Consider the following 24,567-nt stretch of genomic DNA (forward strand, 5'->3'; position numbering starts at 1 on the left):
AATATGTTTCCCAGAACTCACAAGAGATATTAGGAGTTTCACACAAAATAGAAGATTTAACCCATTTTTCTTTGGATTTCAGAAGACTACATGAGCCCAGAATATACCTGGGTTACCATTTATTTATCCAGGACTTACTGAGCACCTACTCCGTGCTGACCATTCTTCTGGGCTCTGGAGCTAAGGGTCAGCGAGTCCAGAATGGCTGGAGGACGGTCAGCAGAGAAGAGGAGGAGGCAGTAAGGCTGGGGAGGTGACGGGGCCGAGTGCAGGACCGGGGGGCCACCGGCAGGGCTTGGCTGGTGGGTGGGCGTCTCCCGAGTGAGACAGGAAGCCACTGAGCGGTTTGAACGGAGAGTAACATGACCTGACGCATTTTACCAGACTTCTGTCCGAGATGTTTAAAATGGTCTAAAGGGAGCAGAGGAGGAGACGGGAAGGTCAGTGCGAAGGACAGTGGGGTCCTCCAGGTGGGACACGGGGCAGGGCGGATGTGCTCAGAGGAGGTGGCGAGGACTGGTGGCATGGGGGTGTGTTCGGAAAGCGCGGAGGACAGGATTTGCTGGGAAATCGGAGGTAGGGCGCGAGAGAAAGAAAATCCAAGAAGATTCTAAGGTTTCCAGGGGGAGCAGCAACAAAAGTAGAAATCGATGCAGATTTCCAAGCCAGGGACTTTTTACCCTGATTTGAAACTCTCGGGAGAGACAACTGAAAATGTCCAAGTGGCAACATCGAACATGCAAGGATTTTTCACCTGTTTGCATCTCCGTTCTCATCCTGAAACAAAGAAAGCCGAGGTTTCTCCATTTTTAGCCTGCGAACGGTTAAGGCTTAGCTGTTTTTAATAGTATTTGCACTGCAAATGGTAACACTTCGTGAGTGTTAAGCATAACATCTTATTTGGATTTTAAATAACTTTTGAGATTTTCATTATTTACAACGTTCTCATTTGGAGGAGTGTACATGTACAAGCTCCTTGGACAGTGGTTAAGGCGGCTCTGAAAACATGATCGTAAGTGTGACCGCGCGTTAATTCTGGAGGGGGAGAGAGAACAGGAGACAGGTTACTAGAGTGCGTTTGGCAGGGTAAGGCCACCCAAGACATACTCGTCTCTGGGCCTGTTTTCCTCTTTTGTAAACTTGCAGGGAAAACCCTCCCACAGGGTTGATGTGAGGAAGTGTCCTACCCACCTACCAAACAAAGGCCTTAAGGAGAGCGCTCTGATACCACCAGTGTTTAGGGCACATTGGTACTGAGCAACGAAGTGGGAGGCAGTCAGAGGAGAGCCTGTGAGCGCCTGCCAGCTTCAACACGACGAGCACTAGAACGCGCTGCTTTTTTGAGACATGGGGCCATTTTTAGCCACGATGAAATCCAACAGCTCCAAGGAGGTGTCCCCAGAATCAGTGGTGCTGGGCCCGCCCCCCTGCATGGGGACAGGCGAAGGCTCTGTGCAGGTACCCCGGCCAGTCTGTCCTCCCATCACGAGAAAGGGAGGCCCAACCAGGACCGCACAGATCGTGGTTCTTGCTGTTCCCGCGTTCAGTCACTCTATCCCTTCACCACGTTCGCACAGATCGCCGGTACTTCCTCACAGGCACTTGAACTTGCTTGGCTTGCAGACCTGCAGGCAGTCTGGGGAAGTTATGAGCTCTTCGCAAACCCATGTTTTCAAACTCATTAATGTAAAATGCACAAGATTGGAGAGGAAGTCTCTCACACTGAGATGCCCTTGTAGCCTCTCGCCCAGGGTGGTCCACGGGCAAAGTAATGGTTCACGATGATTTCTTTTCAGGAATCTTGGAAATGCATTTCAAACTATTTACAGGTTAGTTCTCAGTTTTTATGTCAAAAAATGTTGCCCAGAGAAAGATTGTTCATAAGAGGCTTTAAATAAACCAAGAATGAACACAGACTTTGACAATTTTGGCCAGTACAAGGGCATAGTTAAATTGTCTGTGCCTCCCTAACCCTGAAACCGCACTAAGGTTCCGAGCCGCCTCCCAGCCTGTCATAGTCCACAAGGCCAGCACACCTCCTCCGGGGTCAGGGTGAGACACACGCCTGCCCGCACACAGGCCGTCATTCTGGACTGCCTTTTCTAGCTACACGTTCATGCACACATAGGAATACAATCTGGAATAGCAAGAGTGTAGCCAGGGAATGAGGAGTTTCTGGAGCATTTTCACCCTGCACTAGGGCCTAGCACCTCCAAGGCTTTTACAGGTTTGAATGTGGAACAACCTGGAACGTAGCAGTGGTACAATATTATTTTTTGAATGATTAATGATCAATGTCTAGCCTTTACTTCATAGAAGAGATTCATACATTTTACTTTGATATGCAAGTTGTGCCCTCTAGTGAACAAATTCAAAAAATCTACTCTTAGAGTTGCTGGTACTCAAAAAAAACAACAAAAAAATTATCATATATATAAAATGACCGGATCACCTTATATATAAACACACTGTCCGAACTGTGTTCCATTTCTTACTAAATTCTTTAAAGGCGCTGACTGCAGGCTCTGTCTGCAGCTTTTGAAGCAAACACACAGGATGAACAGCTGCCTTTGGCACCACAGGTCTGATAAAGTCCAAATGAGAGTTCAGATTTCTAGGACTGGTATGATCAGGAATTTCACATTTTTCTCAGTTTTGTGGTCTGTCAGATACACACAGAATTAAGGACAGAGAAAGCCCTCCAGCAGAGGGCATGGAAATACAGCAGAAAGTAGGCTTTTCCTGGGCAGTGACTGTCACCTGTGAATAAAAGCGGGAATAAGAACCACCTTCTTTCATGTGTTATGAAAATAAAAGGCCACCTATTTGCCATGGGTGGTCCAGGATGAACTGATCCTCCTACATGCGTAATTATTAACCCCACCACTTAAAGCACTAGGTCACCCTAACCTAGAATTATCTAGAAATTTTGCTATTTCATAGGGTTTTCTCTTAAAGACTCTAAAACCCCAGCTCTATCTTTTGAGATGGTTTTAATGTACCCTTTAATTAGAGGAAGAAGACCTAAATTTTAAACTCTAAAATAAATTATTTCATTACCTTATTCTAAAATAATTACTAAAAGAATTCCCTTCCAATATCTAATCATACAGCTTTCCACTTCTTTGTTTTACAATAAAACTGATTACTATCAGCTAAATTTTATCAGTGGCCTTCACTAAAACTAAAAAATATTTTAAAGTTTTAAATTTCTCAATTCTAAAAAAAACGTGTTATAGAATTATGGTTGGAATTAAGTTGGGGATTACTTTTTATTAATTCAATGAAAATGTTTACACATATTTTATTTAAAATAGCCACACAGCTGACCCATCCCAGATGCCGTCACATCTACTTTTGCCGGCAAAGATATAAAACAACCCCAAGAGACAGGGTTGGGAGTATTTTGGACTTCCAGTGTTTGTAGGAAATGAAAGAAAAGAACTCAGCAATCTGTAATCTGAAGTCATGTAAAATCTAAATTCAGTTTTTCCATAATTTCTGTGTTCCACGTTTTTTCCAATATATTCCAAGAAAATCTTTTTCTAAATATTAAAGAAACTTGTCAGTTCTTCTCAATTTTATATTTTTATTTGTGCCTCACAGCTTGGAAATGTGTTTCCACATGCTTTCCAGAGCACTGGCCATCAATCACAGGCAGGAATGGAAACAGAAATATGTATCAGTGCGCTGAGCTTTTTAAATATCCCCTTGAATATTCACAATGAGCACACAATTCTATCTGGCCTAAATAAATGTCTCACCTTTTAGAGCTTAACAGTTTGCCAAGAACTGCATGCCACATACTATCTCATTTATTGTCACATAACCCCCCCCACCCTTGAAGAGGATACGTGGGCAATTATCTCTATCCTAAAGGCGGAGATGGGTTCCGAGATACAGAGGTATGCGCCATGGACTGTGGTAGATCTGCAACAGGACACGGGTCTTGGCATGCCTGCCATTATACATACACGGTGCAAGGTTAGAAAAAGTGGCTGGCAAACACCTTAATGGAAACACAAGTGAAAATCTAATAGCGTCATTCTGGTTTGTTTACACATAGGCACACAGACACTATCCAGACAACCGAGAAACCAAACCAAACAACGGATCTGTCAGTCAGTTCACTACACACACACACACACACACACACACACACACACACACACACACTTAAAATGAAAACTAGCACATGTGTAGCAATGTGAAAGGTACACAGATGTACTAATGACACTAACAGCAGACACTTACCCTATAGCACATGTGACGCCCACTCCACAGGTGGAGAGCGAGATAACAACATCCCGTCCCCAGCCCTCTAGAGGATAAGCTCACTTACTCCTGAGAGCGCACCACCGGCTCCCAGGCAAGAGCCTGCCTCCCACGCCCTGCAGTCCTACCACAGGTCTCCCCCCCAGGCTTCCTTCCCCTGGGGACCAGACCTGAAGCACAACGTACACTCGGGGAGCCCTCGGGACACTGGCCTGAGTGCTCACCTCACCCGAGAGGTAAAGTCAGGCTATTTTAAGGCTTTAGTCCCAAGGAAGCATCCTTTTTGGTGCATATAATGAAAAACAAACACATAATGAACCAGGGTAAGGGGGAAAGGAGCATGGTCTGACTTCATCCCTCCCAGGAAGGATGCTCTTAGTGTTACAAAGTGGCAACGTGATGACTGAGGATTTTCTATATTTAAAACTTCATTGTCAAGAAAATGCACAGGTGTACCTGCTGTAAATGATGGAACAAGACTGAAAATGAAGGTGGCACGCCCTTTCTGCCACACACAACAGAGCTTCCCTCAAGCTGTAGGAACCATTTGCAAAGCACTTCAAGGCAAGCTAGGGAAGCATGTTCGGAAAACAAAGGACTTTTTAATTGCTGCCGACATGAATGAACTCCCTGAAACAACAGCTGTGTCTTGAGATTACATTACAAGGCATGTGAACAGGGTGCACGGCATCCCCATGAAAAGACAAAGCCGGAGAAGCCTTTTGTTGTTTCTGAGGAAAACCCCCAAGCTCCGGATGCCTAATTTCAACTCCTGTGGGAGGCAGTGATCATATGTTTACAGAATGAAATTGAGAAACAACCTTTGTATTTACTCTGGTTGATAAAAAACAAAATCCAGGTAGACAGCCTGGGCTGGAGTAGGAAACTAGTTGTCAGTTAAAATATTGTCCCAGGAGATTATCGCCTGTCTTTCTAGTCACAGAGTATCTGCCGCTGGGTATAAATTATGGACAAAAGAACTCATCTGGAGAAATACTGAGCCAGTCGTACTTTATGGGTTTATTACTACCCTGAGAGAAATGAGCCTTGTGAAATTATAACCACTGAACTACAACCAAGAGCCTTTCAAAGGCAGACCCCAAGGGGAACAGAAGAGAAGGGTAAGCGGGAGAGGAAAACCACGAGTGCTTCCAGGGGCAGAAAAGGGCCGTGGGCAGGGATTTCGTGAGCTGACCGGATCTGGCCTCAAGGTAACGATTATTATGTCATTCCTGTCATTCTATCACCAGGCAGCCTCAGTGCAGTCATTCAAGTCTTCAGGCTGCATCCCCTCCAGAGCTGCACATAAACACGGTGAGAGGGTTCCACGGGGGTCTCAGAAGGCTCCGGAAATAGAAGAGTTCAGAGGTTGAGAGAAAGCTGCAACACCTTTGATCCTCCTTCCTCGGAGAAGTGGGACCCCCTCCCCGCCTGCAATCCCTGCTGGACTGCGGCTACTTCCCCCACAAGGGGAGTCAGGTCGAGGGGCTTCTGCACCGGTGGTCTGCGGCCCTGCGCTGTGTCCTGAGAGCGCTGTGGGTGGGAAGCCCAGGCCCCCTGCAGAGGGTCCTGAAGGGTCAGCAGCTGCATGGAAAGGAGGAGAGGCCGAGGATCACTGAGGCCAAGTGCGTGAGCGGAGGAGCCATCTCCCAGCTGATGCCACAGCCCTGGCTGCCACCGAACGGCTCACAGCTGAGCCACCCAGCCTGGCCCTTCCAGAATCCCAGACCTGGAGGAGAAGGGGTAGCAAAGGAGTCGTTGACCAATACTGTGGAAAGCTCACTGCATGCTTTCTGGACCTAACAGGTTTTTACAACCCACTCTTTCTTCTGTGGGTTCTTCAGAAATTCCTCCTTTTCTGCAGTTCCCTTGATGTGGATCATGCGCCCTCATCTGGCTCATATTTCTATTGCCTGATAAAATCCCAGCAGGAGTCCACCTCCAGCTCCTGCTGCCTGGCTCCTGTCTCCAGCCAGGCAACTCACTCAGGTAAGATCTAGGACAAGCTGCGCATTTCCTGAGCATACAGATGACAGACACAGAGTTAGAAATAAGAAGATAATGATAGATACATAGATACATACGTACATAGAGATAGATAGACCTATATTGAGACCCCTTTTTCCCCATAGCTGAAAATTTCTTCTTTCACCTGACCGTGACGATTGAACACCTAACTGGATAATAATCAGTGCAATTCCACTCCTGAATGTGCACAGCTGTGCTTGTATGACCATATAACCTATATAACTGCCTGCACTCTTTTTCTTCCTCACTGCAGAGAAAACATCCCAAAATGTTTTCTTTGCAAATAATATTTACTCATATAAAAGGTTACCTGATAACATTTTATAATCTGTACGACATGGTATTGTGGGTCAAGAGTTAATGTCCATTCAAAAACCACTCTCTAAAATTGGCTATAAATTAGCCCTTCTCAACAAGCAGTTACCAAAGGGAAAGAGGTCCGGGAAGGTGGGTGGGGAGGAAGAAGGGGATTAAGGGGCATTATGATGAGTACACATAACGTAGGGGTACACATAATGTAGGGGGGTCACGGGGAGGGATCACAGCACAGAGAAGACAAGTAGTGACTCTGTGGCATCTTACTACACTGATGGACAGTGACTGCAGTGGGGTGTGGGGTGGGGGGACGTGATAATGGGGGTGAGTGTTGAAACCACAGTGTTGTTCATGTGAAACCTTCATAAGATTGTACATCAATGATACCTTAATTTTTAAAAAATTATCCCTTCTCTCATGGTTTTGGTATTTCCAAGTCTGTAAATTGAGTATATCACTTCAATGACACAAAGATATAATGAAAGATCTGCTAATCTCACCTTTCCTGGAACCAGGGCCTCACACAGTCTTACTGCAAGCTCTACAGAGAGCTCTGGAGGAAAAAAAAACATCTTTTTATTTCCTGATGATAGTACCTAAGGAAGATAAGTACCAAAAAGTATGTTCTATCTTTCTTACTCAAGCCTTGTTTTTTAAATTATAGAAATAAAAATAAATATTATGCTATTTGCAAGTCATTTGCTGTTTCTCTTCTCAGTATCAAAAATGACAATTTATTTTCATCACCTGAAACATGATACCTGTATTAGCGGTTTGGAACTTCTTATTTACCTTTTTCATCTATCACAGAACTTCTAACCCAATCCCTAACCTTCCCCAAAGGAAAACACTTGTTATCATTTCATTTCTTCAACTTTGCATTACTCTTCCTTCCTCAAAAATAAACTTATAAGAAAGTGAACTTCCTCAAATTCATGGAAATATGCTACTGGTATTTTGATAGGGATTGCATTGGCCATCTTGACAATATTAATTCTTCCTATCCATGACCATGGGATAGATTTCCATTTATTTGTCTTCTTCAATTTCTTTCATCAGTGTCTTATAGTTTTCAGAATACAGGTCTTTCACCTCCTTGGTTAGGTTTAATCCTAGGTATTTTATTCTTTTTGATGCAATTGTAAATGGAATTGTTTTCCTGATTTTTCTTCTACTAGTTTGTTGTGAGTATATAGGAATGCAACAGATTTCTCTATATTGATTTTGTTTCCTGCAACTTTTCTGAATCCATTTTATTTTAATAGTTTTTCGGTGGAGTATTTAGGGTTTTCCATATAGTATCATGTCATCTGCAAATCATCTTGAGAAAGAAGAGCAAAGCTGGGGGTATCATACTCCCTGACTTCAAGCTATACTACAAAGCTACAGTAATCAAAACGGTATGGTACTGGCAAAAGATCAGAAACATAGATCAATGAAAGAGAATAGAAAGCCCAGAAATAAGCCCACACATATATGGCCAATTAGACAGAGAAGGCAAGAATATATCATGGGGCAAAGATAATCTCTTCAAAAAATGGTGTTGGGAAAACTGAATGGCTACATACAAGAGAATGAGACTGTATTACTCCCTAACACCACACACAAAAGTTAAACTCAAAATGTATTAGAGACCTAAATATAAGACATGAAACCATAAAACTCTTAGAAAAAAATACAGGCAACAATCTCTTGAACATAAGCATGAGAACAGTTACTATTCAGAAGACAAGAAATAACAAGTGTGGGCAAGGATGTGGAGAAAAGGGAGCCCTTCTGCACCATTGGTGGAAATGTAAATTGGTGTAACCACTGTGGAAAGCAGTATGGAGGTTCCTCAGAAAATAAAATAAAAACAGAAATACCACACCCAGCAATTCTACTTCTGGGAATCTACTGGAAGAAAACAAAATCAGTAATTCAAAAAGATACATGCATCCCTATGTTTACTGCAGCATTGGATACAGTAGCCAAGGTATGGAGCAACCATATATAAACCATAACCATTGATTAAGTGTGCAACAACAGATGAATGGATAAAAAAGATGTGGTACATATACACAATGGAATATTACTCAGCCATAAAAAAGAAAGAATCCTGCCATTTCAGACAACGTGGATGGATCTAAAGGGTACTATCCTAAGTGAAATAAGACAGGAAGACAAAAACAAATACCATATTATTTTCCTTAAATGTGGAATCTAAAGACAAAACAAAATGAATAAAACAACAATAGACTCACAGACACTGAGAAGCGACTGGTAGTTACCATGGGAGTGGGGTTGGGGTGGGCAGGTGAAATAGGTGAAGAAGATAAAAAGGCACAAAAATCTCAATCATAATAAAAATTAGTCACAGAGATTAAAGTATATAGCATTGAGAATATAGTCAATAGTTCTATAACATCTTTCTATGCAGATAGTAACCACACAAGCTGGGGTGAGCCTTTAATGATGTAGATAACTGTCAAATCACTATGCTGTATACTTCAGATATAATCCTGTATACCAACTATATATACATCAATAAAAAAGGGAACCTCCTCAATGTGACATGACAATGAGCCTTTGTCAAAATGCTCGGCATTTGAGGCTTTTCTTATCTTATTCTTTAATCTGATTTGATACTTTCACATCGCTATTTCAAATTCTAAAAATATAGAAACTTCACTCCCTTAATGAAATAAAATATTATTCCCTCTATATTCAAGTCAAAAGGGCTGATTTCAACAGCTCTCTTCTAAACTCAATCAACCAAAATTAAATTTATTTTCTTGTCAATATAATGTGGCAATCAAAGTGTCTAGATATATTGAAATGGTTTGGTAAAACACAATACCTCAACCTGATGGAGTTTACACATTTAAATTCTCTGCAGAAATCTGGAAAAGGGTGACATTATGTTAAATTAAAAACCAGAATATAAAATAGTATCTGTACAATTATTAAAACAGGTTAGATATGGAAAAGAATTTCAAGGTCCTATACAAAAATAAAAACAATTATGTCAATTGATTTTTGACAAGGATGCAAAGACAATTCAATGGGAAAGGATGGTCTTTTCAACAAACTGTACTGAGATAACTGGATTTCCATGTGGTAGTGAATGAGAATGAATTCCTACCTATCATCATATATAAAAATTAACTCAAAATGGATCATAGGTATAAATGTAAGATATAAATCTATAAAACCCTTAGAAGAAAACATAGAAGTAAATCTTTCTGACCTTGACTTAAGAAAATGGTTTCTTGGAATCTTAGGCAAAGTACAAGTAACAAGAGAAAAACAGATAAATTGGACACCATTAAGATTAACTTTTGTGGGGCAAACAACCCACAGAATGGGAGAAAACATAAATGTGATAAGAGACTTTTACTCAGAAAATATGAAGAACACTTACAAAAAGACAAGTAACTCAATTTAAAGATGTGCAAAGGATCTAAACTGTTCCTTTTCCAAATGGCCAATGAGCACATGAAAAAAATTCTCCATGCCACCAGTGTTCAGGGAAAAGCCCATGAAAGGCACACGAAGGCAGCTCTGCTCACCCGCCAGGACGGCTGTGATGCAGAGGATGGACAAGCAGACACAAGGGTCAGGGGAGAATGGAGCCCTTGTGTGAAGCTGATGGGCTGTAAAACAGTACAGCCACCCTGGGAGACAGCTTGACAGGTTCTCCACATGGTAAACATGGAGACACCAGGAGACCCAGAGATTCCACTCCTCCATATAATAAACCCAAGGGATAGGAAAACATGTGTCCAGACAAAAAATTACACCAGAATGTTCACAACAGGCTTGTTCCTAACAGCTAAAACGGGAAAAGACCCCGAGTGTGGACCAGCTGGTGAATATGGATAAACGTGATGGAGCCACACAATGGGATACTATTCAGCAATAAAAGGGAATGAAATGACCAATAAATGCTACAATGTGATCAACCTTTAAATCATTCTGTCGATGAAAGAAGCCAGTCTCAAGAGACCACGTATTATCTGACTCCATTTACAGGTAACATCCAACATATGAAAATCTAGACAGACAGAAAGTGGATAAGCGACTGTCAACGGCCAGGGGCACTGGGACAGAGTGGGGGTAACCGCAAGTGGCTACAGGATCTCCTCTGGAGTTAGTTAAATGCTCTACAATAAGATTGTGAAGATATTTGCCCTATGTGAATACGGTATGATCTATACTATAAGTACTAATGTGCTGTGGTATGAAAGTACTAAAAACGATTGAATTATACAGTATATATTTACAATATATTTACAGTATATGAATTATATCTCAATAAAGCTGTTTTTTAAAAAGGTGATAGTTGTTTTTTTTAAATGTTCCTTAAAATTTGTTTGTAGAGTCATATATTTTAATACATTAATTATTTAAGGAAATAAAAGCGTACTGGTCATTAACATGTTAGAATTCTACTGATTTTTAATTGCATAATACTGATGATTATATTTAAATAGTGAATTTAAATAGCAATTTAAATTCACAAAAACAAAAATGTAAGAGAAGCCTAAGCCAGGTTTTAGAAATAAATGTGCCAAATGAAAGGAAAACTGAGGACAATAAAAATATGTACTCAGAAAATTGGTCACTATTAAAATCCTAAGTAAGACGGTTTAGCGCATGCACAATTGGGCGGGGCCATGAAAAGCGGCAGCGGGAAAGAGGTGCTAATTAAAGTGGCTGCATCCCCGCACAGGCTGGCTCTGCTTCTCTCCTCAGGACCCCCACAACCATCTCAGCATCATTTTCTTGCGTTTTTCCTTCAAGCTTGTCAATCCCCTGTAACCATTTCTGACAGGCAATGATATTCTGACTTCAATACTCTGATTGCTCATCTCTGCTTTACCAATGAAATCAGAAGTCAGAGTGTCCAGATGTGGTCTGACCAGCCGAGACCACGAGGGGACTTCACCGCTTTGATCTACAAGGGTGCGGCATACATGTCCCCGGGGCCTTGTCTCAGATCTGTCTGCAGCACTCCTCCCACAAGGAGTCTTCTAACCAGTTACTGCTGGCACGTGGGGAAGTAGCTAGCCATTGTCTGTTCATCTGCAGCTGGCCAGGGCACAGGGCTGGGGTAACCCCAGGGCATGAGACCAGGGAAAGAGAAGCCCTGGACACCAGAAACCTTGTAACAAGCTGGGTCCCCCTCTTGAGTGAGGGTCGATGTTTTGCAAGACCTCACATGTTGTTACTCCTGAGCTCACATGCAAATACCTGGAGAGCAGACAGGTCCCCTAATAGCCCCCCTGAGTGACCTCTCACAGGTGGGAGGAGTGGGTGGGACCAAAAGGACAGGATAGTCACTACCGGCAGGGGGGATGCATTGTCCAGACAGGGAGTATGAGAGGCTGTGACAGAACGACGGCATTTCCGAAGGGAATGACTACACGAGAGCAGGGCCACCGGCCGCTTCATGAATGAACTTGACTAGCTCTGAACATGCTCTTCAGACGACTGCTCACACACACACCTGTCTCAGGGTAGTGGCATAATGTTCTGGAAAGACATGGTCACATGACAAAGTCTGCATTTAGTGCCCAGACAGTAACTTCTCGACCCCTTCAGCCAGGGGAGAGCTGCAGGGCATCACTGCTGACCTGTCGGCAGCCTGGCCAGTCTGTCTTTCCCTTCAGTCCTGTGGCATCCCGTTTGTATACCTGACCTTCTTTACACGGTTGCCTTGTTGCGCCATGGCATGCAGCAGAGCCAGACAGCCCTGCACAGAAGTAAAACAAATAAGACCTCAGACGCTGAGGATTCCCACAGCCTGCCCATTGACTGCAAAGGGGTATCAGGGCCGGGGGCTGGCGGGGAGCCTCATAGTGCCAGGCCTGGGGAGCCACACGTGTCCTAACAGAGATGTCCACAGGCCAGGGTCAAACCTTCAGCCCCTACACTTTATAGATGAGAAAACTAAAGTCCACAGGGACGAAAATGCTACTTACCTAGCTAGTTAGCAACAGTTAGTACTAGAATCTGCTCTTCACTTAACATATAGGTTGAATTGTACCTCCCCAAAAAAGATACGTTGAAGCTCCAACCCCCAGGGTCTCAGGATGTGACTGACTGGAAAACAGGGTCATCACAGATGTAACTAGTCGAGGTCACGCTGGAATCAGGCGGGCCCCAACCCAGTATCATCGGCGTCCTTCTGAGCAGCAGCCGAGTGAGACAGAAACACAAAGGACGGACGCCTGTGAAGATGCGGGCAGCCTGGGTCGCCCACGCTGTGCAGGCCAAGGAATGCGGAAGGTTGTTGGCAAACACCAGGAGTTTTCCGGAAGCTACAGAGTCGAGAAGAGACGCACCTGTTTCAGAGGGAGCACGGTCCTGCCGACACGTCGGTCCCACACCAGCATCCAGAGCCGTGACACCACGAATTTCTGTTGCTTGAAGCCGCTGTGGGTGTGGCCCTTCCCTGTGGCCGCCTTAGGAAACCAACTCACCCAGCCTCCGACCCCCTCACTCACACTGAGTCCCGGGGACAATGACGAGACTAACAAGCTGCTTCTGAGCAGAATAATCTTGTCTTTGTGATAACAGAAATTGTAGAAATAGTACTGCACATATCCAGTTACGTCCCCCCTATCTGAACACCCAAAGTTCACAGGCCTGCAAGCGCAAACGTGTTTCTTTTCTTTTTCCTTCATGCTGCATTTTAAGTCCTATCAGGACCCGAGGAGAAGGACTCCCTGCAGCACTTGACTTAAGGGATAAGGAAGATACTGTTGATGCCCAAACCTGTCCCTGACTATCCAGGACGATGTCATCAGACAGGAGGCCTTGGGACTGAGCACTGAGTTCTCCAGAACCTTCCCAGACCAACCAGGGAGGTGCTATACGTGTACACCTGTGTGATGAGTACCCTAGGTTCTCAGGCAAAAGACAGGCACACACAAGGGCAGCTCCACACCAGTGGCGGCTCGGGGCACAGGGTGGCAAGAGCACATGCCCTGGGGTTGCAGCAATCCTAGTGTGAATCATGGCTCTGCTGGGCCCCCATTTGACCTCTCTGATTTTCAATATCTATAAATGAAGATACTAATATCCGTCTTGCTGGATTAATGTAATGAGTACAGACAAAATGCTTAAAACATGTGCCCAATTTAGATATATAATAAATTAAGGTCCTCTTGTTATTTTCATTATTGTTTTAGTAAATCCCAGTCAGTCCTGGACAAAGATATTAGTGGAAAACCTAATGATGCCCGTGCTCTCAGTTTCTCTCCACCCTATGCTGGCTGCATGAAGCAGACACCAGGAGGCCCCACCTGCCGCTGGGTCTATCTGTCCCAGCAGAGCGCACGTTCCTGGGGCCACAGGGGCGGCGCCGACGCTACGTTACAAACACTGCATACCTAGCAGTCAAAAGAGCTGCTGCATGTTGAACACCTGACCCAAGGTCCACTTTCCTCAGGATTCACCTTCAAAGAGTCGTTTAAAATGGGCAAATCAAAGATTCTTGTTCTAAACACGAATTACTTTTGCTTTACAGGAGCTGCAAGGACAGACTTCATCTAGCTTCACCTGGACTCAATCCTAAAATCAGTTGCACTGCACCAGAGCTTTCCAAAACTAATGTTGCATGGATGATATACTTTGCTTTAATCCTATTTTAAAATAAGCCAAAGTCCTTTGGATAAAGATGACAAGGAATGGGATATTCACACCGTCTGGATTTTCTCTTGCCCCAAATTTGCATCCACAGACTCCAAGCATGCATTCCCACAGAAGTTCCACTGGCCTGTTTTCAAGTCTGCAATCTCCAAGGACAGCCCAGGGAACAAGGACTGGAATACCCGGCAACCTGGAGCGCGATCAGACAGTCCCTGGGTCTTATTTCCCTTGACACTGCTGCCTCTTCCGGTCCCTTCCCTTCTTGTCTCAGTGCACAGCCCTGAGAGGTGCATCGTTCTCTGCTCTCTGTACTAGGCCAGTCGAGCCTGTTACGTCAGCTCCCTGAGTTTAACAGCCCATCCCCACGGCTGGAGGGCCACAGCACCCCAGACCCACCCAGTCTGCAGGGCATCCTCGCCGGCCGTCAGCAGGCGCCATTCTAGAAACCCTGTGGCTTGGCTGCTGTCAAGAAATGACCAGGGACACCGTGGTTACCAAGCCAACAGCATTTCTCTAACTCTTTGGTGAAAAACTGTAAGGAAAGGCATTTTCTACAGGAAATGCAGGAAATATTTAAATGCTATATGCCGGCTTGAGATGGTACCATTAATTCATTTTTTGCAAAAGAATAGGCAGTATTGTTCTGAAGGAGAAATGACACTCTTAGTGAAAGCCATCTTCTTGCCCTTAAACTGATTTTATGGATTCCTTGTAAAAATATACACCGAGGTAATGTAATGATTATACCTGCACACTTGCAATGCTGGGATTCAAACTGGGGCTGTTCTCCTTAACTTCCCCAGGTGGTCTGTGGTTTGTTTCCTCCTGGCAGATAAGTTTTCATGTTAAGCAGATTTCAGAACCTTCTATCCCGGTCTTGTTATATGAATACTGACATTACCAGAGAAGAAAATCATCCAGGTTTGAAAAAGGACTTTTTAGCAGTTGTATCATGAAGTGGCTCCCATAAAACTTAAAGACATGGGGAATTTTTAAATGACCTCTCTAAGAAACCCGCCCCAAAGTTGCCTCTGTTTATATAGAACAAATATGTTGTTTTTTGCAGGCTTCTACTACCTAGAAATCTCAAAGAATTGGTGGTGCCATTGTCTTTTACATTACCCTAGAAATTATCTGTCTGTCTAGTGCCAAGAGGTCAGAACTTGAGCTTATTGAAATTCTCAGCCACTTTCATGACAGGATTTTTATTTGTAACAGTTTGCACATAATGGTGATAAGAGTGCTAAATTCAGAAAACTGGCAAAACTGAAATACAGTAGGATGAATTATAGTGAATGATGTACACCTGAAGGGTGTGCACATTAAAGCAGGAAGGAAGCGACGTGAAGAGTCCACAGAGGATCAGTTTAAAAACCACAGATGGCATGTGATCCCATCCTACATCGCCAGGTATCACATTTTTTTGTGGAGTGCAACCTCTTTGAACATTTCACACTTAAAGCTGTGAATGAGTATGCATATTTGAAAAGCCACAGATGCAAATCTAGTACAAGAGAAAATCCAGAGAGTGTGAATATTCTTAGTCTTCTATATCCAAAGGAATTTGACTTACTTCAAAATGTGACTAAAGAATCAGTTATGGGGGACAAAAATGGAAAGAGAATAGGGCCCACCAGTTATTTAAGGGGCAAGAGGCAAAGAAATTGAGCCAGAGTTACTGAGAATGTTAAAAAACAAGGTAAGTGGCCAAGGGGCACGTGAACAGGGGAGCTAAGATGTCAATAAAAATAAATGGGAGTCGGGAAATACCAAAAGGGCAGGTAAAAGAAGCCAGTTAGGTGAAAGGTTCTCCTTTGTCTCTCGGCGTCCGTGCCAGCTCCAAGGGGCAGGAGCTACGAGCAGGCTTCCTTCACTTTGCTTTTCTAATTCTGTCAGACACGGGAGAAGCAGCTATGCTCCCTTGGAATTACATTTTTATTAGTCGCTTTTTAAAACTTGAATTTTTCTCATGAAATGTAACTACTGCCTGTACTGGCTATCATGACAGATATGATTTTCTAGACTATCAGCATGATGATAAAGCACTTCATCACACAAGTGTTCTGATTATATTAATAGACTTATAAAACTTGCACGGTCCAGGCTGGGCAACATCCCTGCTCCGTGGTCAGTCTGGCCATAAAAGTCAGGCAATGTTTGCAGGCGTGATATTACCTGTCCATAATTAAATACCAAAGGATCAGTTTTTAAAAACAATATGTTCTTATGGATATTTATGTATATGGGGAAAAAAACCACAATCTCCATTCTAGCCTGGCAAAAATCTTAATTATACACCCATCTCCCACCTGTCTATAAGTCACTGTACAGGTTACATCTGAAAAAAAATCTGTAAAATTTTGTCCTCTCCATCCTTTTAAAACTATACATTGCTTCTTTAATGAATCCCCCCAGCCTGGCTGAGACTCAGACACCTAAAAGGAAGAGGGGACTTAGGAAAGAGAAAATTACAGCTTTACCCACTAAGACTTTGCCTAAAAGTGGAAGTTTTCCCAGAGAAATAAAGGTCCTTAAAAGTAGAAGACAGCCACGCAGCATTTGCTAATGGTACCAGGTCCTCCAGAACAAGTCTGCACAGCCCCCCAGCTCCCCTCCAAATGGGCAGGAGCCGACGCTCGCGGCATGCGACCTACGTCAGGCACTGCTTCAAACGCTCCGCCTCCAGTCCTCACAACGCCTCATAAATAGGTTATTTTTAGTGTCCTCATTTTGCAGATGGAGAAACTGAAGCAAAACATGGCTCACCCAAGGGCACACAGCTGGTAACAGCTAGATCCTAACCCGGGCATTTTGGCTCCAAAAATCACACTCTTAACATGCTGTTCCCAGGAAAACTGGGACTTTTAGAAACCAGTTTAGTATAACCGACTTGTTACTAAAAAAAATCTTAAAGATCACAAGTGAGCTTAGACAGAGGATCTTTCCAATAAGGTCCCTGTAAAGGAATAACTCTGAGTGGATGGAAACGGGGAGGGGGGGGCGGGAGTTACCATCAAAACCCTAACAACATATACACAAATTTCTTCTAAAGGGTGAGTATCCTTAACTCAAACTGGTCAATTAGCTACTGCAAACTTTTTTAAATAAAGAATCATTGATATATAAAGGCTAATAATAGAGAATGATCCATCTGCCATTTTTCAGTCAGACATTTAACCAGTGTTACATAAATTTTTATCAAGGGTTTTATAAATTTTTTCACCAAGGGTTTAAAGGAAGAACTCAGGAAGGATACTGAATTTATTTCCGAATTCAATCCTTTCTGAAGAGCCACATCTCACCCATAGTGTTTTTCATTTATGCCCTCTTCTTGGAACAGGTATTATCTGTTTATAAAACAACTGTAAGTAAGTTTCCTACAATAAAGATCTTGAATGACCTTGAAACCAACTTAAGACTTAGGTCTTGTTCCCAAGTCTCTCCCAAGTGAATCTTTCCGCACTGGTATACAACAGGAAGGAAGAAAGGCTGCCCCACAGAAGCCAAATAACTGCAAGATGGACTTAATTGGGGCCTGCAGTCAAATTAAACCTGAAGGAGCTCCAAGAATAGCAATCCTCTGAGCAAGAAGCTCCGCTGCATTCCCACTGCCTGTGGCATGAAGCCAGTGCTCACAGAATAGCAGGATTCGTCTTCCAGGTGTGATTCCCATCACTCTTGTCCTCACTCCCTTCATGTCAGTCAGAGGAAACTCTATAGTTTTCTATACATGTCCTGCTTTTTCTTATTTCCAACCTATTTTCACACCATGCCTTCCATTTCAAACATTTTTCCTCAACTCTTTTTTCAAAGTGCAGCACAAACACAGTTTCTAACACACACACACATACACACACAATCTCCCAGCTATTTGTACGTATGATGGTTAATATAATAAGTCAGTTTGGCTTGGCCATGGTACCCAGTTTTAGGTCAAACATCAGTTTAGATATTGCTATGAAGGCATTTTTTTAGATGAGATTAACATTTAAATCTGTAGGCTTTGAGGAAAGCAGATTACACTCCATCATGCAGCCGGGCTTCATCCAATCAACTGAGACCTTAAAAGGAAAGACTGAGGTCTCCCGGCTCAGGAGTGTGACCTCAGGTCTCCCGGGGTCTCCAGCCCGCTGGCTGCCTCAAGGATTTCAGCTTGCCAATTCCCATGACCGTGTGAATTCCTTAGAATACATCTCTCTCTGTTGACAGATAGGTAGGTAGATTATGTATATATAAGTTCTGTTTCTCTGGAAAACCCTAGCAAATACAGCATTATGTCTGATTTCCCTAATGGACTGTAAGTCCCTCAAAAACAATCATCTTTCTATTCCTAAAATGTTTTAAAGATAGAGAACGTTTAATAAATATGAAATGAATGATTAAATGTTTAGTCAATGAATGAATAAACATTTGGTCAATTCCACCTGTGAAATAACTCAATTTTATATTCTTTCTTGCCTTCACCAGTAGTGTATTTCACACATCCATCCTCTTTACACTATTTGAGGTTCCTAATGGGTGTCCCTGCTTCGAGACTCTCCCAACCCTTGCTCAAGTGCACCTTTCACGTTGTCACTTGGGCTTCTCTCCAGATGGCACACACACCACGGAGCCCCACAGCGACCCGCCTAGCGCCCCTCTGCAGTGCCCACCGCACCCGCTCTGCCCCCGTACCAAGCATCACCTCACCAGTCCTGCTCACAAAAATGCTCCCAGTGGGTTGCTTGGTTAAAAACAAATTTTCTGTGTGTATTATCTACCTTATAAGCATCCAAGGTAACTGAAGAACAAATGATTTAAAGTTCTCAGCTATTTCCACTTCCAGGAAGTGGCCTCTGTTATCCAGCACAGAGGAGAGTGCATTTGGGCCACATCTCAGGACCTCTGCCACCTCGGGACCTTCGTCTGCCTGAGAATTGCTTACTTGTCTTTGAAGTTCAGAGGTAAAACTCAACTAGGGAAGCTTCCCTCCTTTCCTCAGCCAGGCAGCTGTTCCTCCATCCTCCACATACACTCTCCGTGTGTTTTGGGGGGAGAGCTGTCTGCCTCTCCAGAATGTGAGGTTCCCCCAGCCTGTGTGCTTTCCTCATTTATCTTGTACCCCCAAACATCTAGCCCAGTGCCCGCGAGAGCCCCGACCTGTCCCTCAACCACCTTTTTATGTTTTGTAGGCATGCAGAAATGTGAAGAACCCAGCAGCAGCTGACACGGTACAAGGCCAGCTGGTAATTCTGAAACTGGAGCCTCCGGGCTTAGGTTTATGCCTGCGGGAGTTCTGAGCATTGTCTGTTTTGCATCTAAGGAGACTGACCGCTGTTGGTCCCACACAAAGTTTGAAATGTTGTTTGTGGTGCCATCCAAGAGCAGACCTGAATTTGCCAGGTCAGTGGCTAATATCGCCTTTCCTTAGAAGTGCTGGCGTTGAATCTTCTTGTATATGCCTGACTTGTAAGATGGCTGAGCACAAACAAAGCCAGTGCAGAGCTGAAGCCCCTTGCAGAACGTCGAGCGGCCACTACAATGCGGCTCACAGGCTGCAGGGCACGGTCGGGGTCATCATTTTCGCCGAAGAAGCGATCACTTCCTCTCACTACCCTGACAGAGCTGCACGGGTCTGTAGATTATCACTGCCCTCAGAACCCTCCATCATGTTTTACATCTGTTCAAGTATGAAAAAAATCAAGTGTGCTTCACAAAAAAGGATCGTAAAAATGAACTTGGCGAGAGCTGCCTGTGATGGAAGATCTTCAATCATGCTCTAGACAAATAAAAAATAAAAAAAAAAGGCTGGGGAGTCGGCTGAGGGCAGAACCAGTGCAGAAACGCTACATGCCGCCGCGGACGCTCAGGGCAGGGCAGGCGGACACGGAGGAAAGCCAAGCTTTTGAGAAATTTTTGCACAACAAGGTCTGTATAAATGAATCCATACTTGAGCACTTGTACAGCTCAGATGAATGCTATCCACATTAAAGATGAATGAATACTTCAATGCTACATACAAAAAGGGCTCTCGACCGCCTTCGAGTTCACCTACCTGCATGTCTGAAGCTTTCTTTTCCTCTGTCAGACGTACTGACTGCCCGTGACACGTTAATCCTTCATTGACAAGAGCCTGCCCATTTTGTTTATCCACAAAAGTGTATGCGTCACTACGTCCCATTATAACTTTTTATTAAACATATGTAAACTGATAAAATGAAAGGGGTTCTTTCTCAATTTTTCTTACAGCCAAGAAAAATCAATAGAATTACTTTTTAAAATGCTATTATTTGATGCATGGTTGAGACCACTGCAGCAGTAAGACAGTGATATTAATTCAGCAGCCACAGTGCTGAAACACCAAAGGCCAGCCACCCAGGGCGCTGCCCGCTGCAGAAGGGGAGGGCTGTGCCTGGGCGCCTCCTCCGGGGGTGCTGCCCCGCCTGAGCACTAAGTGGGTTCCAACACCCTTCACCCGTCACATTCCAGGCCTGCTGCGCCGCTCCTGACTAATACTAATGAGAGACATGCCCTTTCAATTGCCACCTCCAACCTATGCAAAGCGTTCCCTGATGTGCCCGCCGGCCTGGCCTGACCTCCATCAGAGAGACAGAACTCCAGCTACTTGGCTGGCTTTTCATACTGATTCTTGAGAAATCAGAGATGCTTTGTGTGCCTGCAACACTCGAGGAAATAAAACAGCTCCACTTGGAGCTGTCTGGATTCACAGCCCTTTCATTTGTATTGATGTCTGGATTCACAGCCCTTTCATTTTTAACATAATTTGTCACTTTGATGTCTGGATTCACAGCCCTTTCATTTTTAACATAATTTGTCACCTTGCTTTCTATTTTATTTCCTCTGGTCTTGATTCAGAGACCAGGATTACTATCTTTTTAACCTCAAATTTTACCAACTATGACAATTCTAAATGTGTCAAAGTATAAAACTAATAACAACTTCATTTATTGGTATATGTGTGTTTTCATATCATGTTTTGGTTTGGCTCAAACTTGAATTTCGGAGGGTGTGGGTTTTGAATTTTGGAATTTGTGAGGTTTTTCAATGAAGTGATGTCCATATGATTAAGCTTATAAAAAAAGCTACCTCATATTAATAATGACAGATAGTGTTATTACTGACGTGGAAGACACTGGCAATCCTAATATTTGGGAAAAGTGAGCAGGTGGAATTTCGGTGAGTCCGCATGACAGAAGTGAGCTTGGCCTCCCCATCCCTTCGCGTGACACACAGGAGGAGATGAATAGAGAGACGCACAGGAAGCAGAGAGGCGCTAATCCCTGTGGCTAAGCCGCCAGGGCTGCTGGAGAAGAGCGCTGAGCTACCGTCCTTGTGCCACCTGTCCTGGGACAGCAGCAGGAGGGCCAGCGGCACAGACACCCGGGTGAGCAGGCCAACGGGGGCCGGGCCCAGCCAAGGGAGCACACACCGACAAACCCACCGTGACGGCCCCCGGGTGTCCTCCTCCACGCTGGAGGAGGACAGCCTCCCGACACTGCCACGGCCGGCGCATGAGATGCGATGTCACTGCCTCCTACGCCTGCTGACGTGGAGACGGAGAGAATCTGAGCAAATAGCACCCCCTCTAGACTCCAAAGCTCGGGGTGGGGGGAGGAAAACTCGTAAGCACAATCAACAGTCTCATCAGCTCTGGACAAATGCACTCCATCAGTTTATGTGATCTGCACCTTGGCTTTTATCAGGAATGTGTCAGTGTTTCGTAGGGAGCCAAATTCCTGTCTTGGTTCCGTGTGTGGACCGTTACTCCCTTCTGGCCGTGTTTTTTCTTTCAAAGAGAGACCGGACCACTGGCCTACTCTGTCATCCGGCCCGTTCGCCTGTCGCCCGGCTACTGTGCTGGAAACCAAATGTGGCAAATCTGCCTTCCCCAGCTCACAGGCCAGGAAGGAGGCCGAGGAGCAAACAAGACGCCTACACGGGAGGGAGAGGCCCCGGCAGACACAGCCCTGGGGCAGGTTCACCAGCATTTCCTTCTCCCATTTCCTCTGTGGGAATCAGGTGAGGTTCTGGACTGCACTGTGAGCCCCCCACATTCATATGCTGACACCCTACCCCCTGGTGGTGGATTGGAAACAGGGCCCTGGGGAGGGACGTAGGGCCAGCTGAGGTCATGGGGTGGGCGTGACAAGGCCATGTCCTTGGGAGAAGAGACGCCAGAACACACACTCCGCACCGTGTGCAGCACAGCCCTGAGGCACCCAGCCGTAGGCCAGGGAGAGCTCTCACCAGAAACCAGCCTGCTGGCACCTGGGCCACCAGAATGGTGAGAAAATAAATGTCTATTGTTTATGCCCCCAGACCATGGTATTTGTTATGGTACAACCTGGCTAAGACAATGAGTATTCTTTAAAAATTAGAAATGTAATCATGGGAAGGTGCTAGGAAGGAATATTCTCAAGGGCAAACAGAAATCATTCTCAAGGACCATGACAGAGTAAAGAAAAGAGAGACTGTGTATCACAGGGGAGAGCTTCCGACTCCCCAGGACAGGCCACCTCGGGGCCTCCGGCCTCTAAGGAGGTTTGGGGAGAGGATGCCTCCACTTTAATTGGCTGCTTCCCAGCAACAGGCATGAATGAGCCTGCCCGGCTGGACGAGGGAGCCGGCAGCCAGGCAGCCTTCCCAGGCACGAACGTCAGAACCAGATCCACCACAGCCAAGGCCACGGTGCCACGCTGGAGGAGGACAGCCTCCCGACACTGCCACGGCCGGCGCATGAGATGCGATGTCACTGCCTCCTATGCCTGCTGACGTGGAGACGGAGAGAATCTGAGCAAATAGCAGCCCCTCTAGACTCCAAAGCTCGGGGTGGGGGGGAGGAAAACTCGTAAGCACAGTCAACAGTCTCATCAGCTCTGTGACTTGACAGCTGTGACGGCAGAAAGAAAAAACACGGCCAGAAGGGAGTAACGGTCCACACACGGAACCAAGACAGGAATTTGGCTCCCTACGAAACACTGACACATTCCTGATAAAAGCCAAGGTGCAGATCACATAAACTGATGGAGTGCATTTGTCCAGAGACTCAATAATCTAATCAAAGATGGTAATGAGAGGAAGAAAAAACACTGATTGGGTCAGAAAAGCACGACAGAGTAATCCTGAGATTACTAAGCAGGTGACACAAACAGGAACATCAAACGGTAAGTCTCATCTAGCCTGTCTCACATGGAAACTGATCGAACGATGTGCCCACATTCGCCCTGCACAGAACGACCACAGAGCAGCTGCTTCGTCCTGATGTCAGGGTGCCCGGCCACCCCCCGGAAGACAGACTTGGAACTCAGACTTCCCAAAAGGAGCTGTGGGAGGCGACCAGGCCTCCCAGCCCTGGTGGGTGCCCCATACCACCTACGGCGTGGGAGTCACAGGAATAGGGACGGTCACAAACAGAACGCTGAGGTCCCTGCCGGTAAGTCCTAGTTTAGAAAAGAACCTGAGTGTTCTCTCCGTGGATATGGGAAGAGGGCACAGGAAGCCCAATCTGCCAGACGCTCCAAATTCAGTGCGATGTCAGGAGTCACCGATAGTGACAAAGGTGTCTTGTAATGCTACTGTTTGCTAGACACACATTCACAATATAAAGACAAACCTCCTCAGATAAATAAATCTGGGGCAATTAAGAACAATAATTATACCATATCTAGAGAACCTAATGGAAATAGATTACTATAATTTAAAACAGTACATTATTGTCTTCAGAACTCATCACTTCAAGCCTAATGAGCAGATCTCCAGGGGTGGGTTTTCCGCAGTCCTGGGCTTCTACCCCCTCCCCACTCCACTTCTCTTCCTCCCACCTGTGAGCAGGGGTGGGGGACGCCTGGGTCCTGCCAGATCCGGCTTTGCTACTTTACCCTTTTCCACGAGGTCTTCTCTTTTCCCCAGATGCAGGCAGTCTGTCTGTCACAGCACTATTTCTGGTCACTCTTTCAGATTAGCTGTATTTGCTGTATTTTTGTGTTAAATGTGGTTTGGAGAGGAGGTTTCTGCCTCACTTCTCACACTGCCATCTTTTCTTCACAACACATTGTTCATATGCAAAATGACCCAGTGTCAAACATACCCACACAACTAGGTGAGAAGAATATTGTGAAATCCATTTAATCTCATGGTCTCACTTAATTCATTTAACCTCATAAATTACATACAAGTATGATCACCATTTACTATGAGGAAACCAAATATCAGGGAGGGGAAGACTCATGCCAACAATAAAACAAAAGAAGGGAAGGGGAAGGAGAGAGGGGAGGGAGGGGAGGAAAGAAGGAAAGAAAAGAAAAGAAGAAG

At 44.7% G+C, this 24,567-nt stretch overlaps 1 long non-coding RNA gene across 1 annotated transcript in view; it reads right to left on the minus strand.

The window, feature by feature from the left end:
- Positions 1-7,117: 7,117 nt before the first annotated feature.
- Positions 7,118-24,567, minus strand: part of LOC140848262 (uncharacterized) — a 43,651-nt gene continuing 26,201 nt past the window's right edge. The window contains exon 3 of the long non-coding RNA XR_012128834.1: positions 7,118-7,171. This is a non-coding gene — a long non-coding RNA (uncharacterized lncRNA). The remainder of the gene's footprint in view (positions 7,172-24,567) is intronic.

Source organism: Manis javanica, chromosome 3 (genome assembly GCF_040802235.1).
Source record: "Manis javanica isolate MJ-LG chromosome 3, MJ_LKY, whole genome shotgun sequence".
NCBI lineage: Eukaryota > Metazoa > Chordata > Mammalia > Pholidota > Manidae > Manis > Manis javanica.